The following is a 2,604-nucleotide window of genomic DNA, read 5'->3' on the forward strand; positions in this document are numbered from 1 at the left end:
TTTCGTTCTAATTACCTATGTAGTACATGGATTCTGGGTTCGATGGTCATTCTTCGAACAAATATCCTTCCCCACAATAAACACATGCTATATTTTCAAATTGATTTGGTGGCTGTGCTGCAAAACTATTAGACCAATTAGTAGTAAGATTTTTAAGCATTGAGGATATTGAGGATACCTGAGATGTGAGTGAAATAAGAGCGTCTATTTCATGTATTCCAACAACTCATTTTCCTGACGTTGCTCAGTTGGTTAGCCATTGGTAATTGTTACTGGCGATCCTCTCAATGATTTTATAAGCCTCGTTATAAGACTTAGAAAGGAGAGCACCATTAGCAGAAGCATCCACTACCATCCTCGTGTGAGCATTGAGACCATTATAATATGTCTCAAATTGGATGCAATGTGGGATTCCGTGATGAGGGCACTTTTGTAATAACTCTTTGTACCTTTCCCATGCCTCATACAATGACTCATCATCCATTTTTTGGAAAGCAGTGATCTCGTTCCTCAACTTAGCATTCTTGCTAGGCGGGAAATACTTCATAAGGAATATTTCTGCTAACTCTTGCCATATAGAAATTGAGTTTGGTGGCAATGAGTTCAACCAGGCTTGAGCTCTGTCCCTTAGTGAATATGGGAATAACTTCAATTGTAATGCATCTTCAGGTACTCCGGCTAACTTGAAAGAATCACTCACCTCCATAAATAGTCTTAAATGTAGGTGAGGATCTTCGATAGGCATTCCGCTAAATTGGCCCACTATCTGAAGCATCTAGAACATGACTGGCTTCACTTGAACTCTTGTGCCTCGATTTCGGGTCTCTTAATACCCGGATTAAGATCATTAGACACTGGCACGACATACTGTCTTAAAGCTCTATTCCTATCATCAGTAATAAGGATAGGATTTTGAGTAGGGTTTGCTCCATTTCCTTGATTTAGATTTTCAAATTTCATTTCTTCGGTTGTTCTCTAACTTGCTTGTCTTCTTCGCTCTCGAAAAGTTCTTTCTATCTCAGGGTCTACGGGGAGTAGGTCAATAATTCGATCAATACTCATAAACATCTGAAATAATCACAGAAAAATTAATTAAGTTAAAATTTAAACAAAAAATTAAACCAAAATGCAAAACTAACAAATTCACAAATAATGACTTTTTAAAACAGTCACCGGCAACGACGCCAAAAACTTGGAACGATGGAAATGTGCAAGTGTACACAATTCCAACAAGTAATAAAGTGACAAGTAAATGTCGAGTTATCATACCCACAGAGACTGTGAAAAGAATTATTTATGAATGCTATTTAAAACACTTTGGTGAGGAAAAATATTTTGTTTTGAAAACGGTGATTAAGAAATATAAAATTTAAAAATAAATAAAAGTAAAAGTTCTAATGCACGATTCCAAAATATGATTTAATCAAGATGACATAATTGTGTTGGATTAATCACATTTCTCTAACTTAGAATTATTAAACTCATGTTTATGTTGTTACGAATAAATTCACGGCAACTCGATAATTTGCTAACTTATGGAAAATATTCACCTACACAAATCCATTCATCTCTTAACATATCCATATGTTAATTCAAACGATTAAACAAATTTTAATAAGCAAACATGTTATTGCACATACATACTCATTAAATTGAACTAATCTCTTCCATATTCCTATGTCAATTCAAACGTTTAATTAAATCTAATAAGCACATAAAAGACTATGTGAGGTAACAAGGTGTCCTTACCTTGAAACAGTTTAATCATAATAATCTTGCAAGTTATTCAAGGCAAGTAATAAAGTGATAAGTAAATATCGAGTTATTGTACCCACAGAGACTGTGAAAAGAATTATTTATGAATGCTATTTAAAACACTTTGGTGAGGAAAAATATTTTGTTTTGAAAAGGGTGATTAAGAAATATAAAATTTAAAACTAAATAAAAATAAAAGTTCTAATGCATGATTTCGAAATATGATTTAATCAAGATGACATAATTATGTTTGATTAATTACATTTCTCTAACTCAGAATTATTAAACTCATGTTTATATTGTTATGAATAAATTCAAGGAAACTTGGTAATTTGCTAACTTATGAACATATTCACCTACACAAATCCATTCATCTCTTAACATATCCTTATGTTAACTCAAACGGTTAAACAAATTTTAATAAGCAAACATGTTATTGCACATACATACTCATTAAATTGAACTAATCTCTTGCATATCCCTATGTAAATTCAAACAATTAATTAAATCTAATAAGCACATAAAAGACTATGTGAGGTAACAAGGTATCATTACCTTGAAACAGTTTAATCACAATAATCTTGCAAGTTATGCAAGGCAAGTGTATCACCAGATACATTGCTAATTTAACCTTCAGCTACCTTAGAAGAATAAACATGCACAGATTAAGTATTGTGTCAATTAATTACAATTTCTGTAACACTCAAAACCCGGCCCAGACGTTATGACCGAATCTAGTAATATCACATTGAAGTGTTTTTCGTAAAACGTGATATCGTTTGAGAAGCCCAATGTTGATTTTGTCTCTTTGTGTGATCTAGAGAATAATTTTAAAACTTGCATCTTAAA

At 32.5% G+C, this 2,604-nt stretch overlaps 1 non-coding gene across 1 annotated transcript; it reads left to right on the plus strand.

The window, feature by feature from the left end:
• The first annotated feature begins 410 nt into the window (after nt 1–410).
• LOC121231660 (small nucleolar RNA R71) lies at nt 411–517 on the plus strand. Its single transcript, XR_005929716.1, has one exon. It is a non-coding gene; the product is annotated as a small nucleolar RNA R71 (small nucleolar RNA).
• The last annotated feature ends 2,087 nt before the right edge of the window (nt 518–2,604 follow it).

This window comes from Gossypium hirsutum, chromosome A06, assembly GCF_007990345.1.
Source record: "Gossypium hirsutum isolate 1008001.06 chromosome A06, Gossypium_hirsutum_v2.1, whole genome shotgun sequence".
Classification (NCBI taxonomy): domain Eukaryota; kingdom Viridiplantae; phylum Streptophyta; class Magnoliopsida; order Malvales; family Malvaceae; genus Gossypium; species Gossypium hirsutum.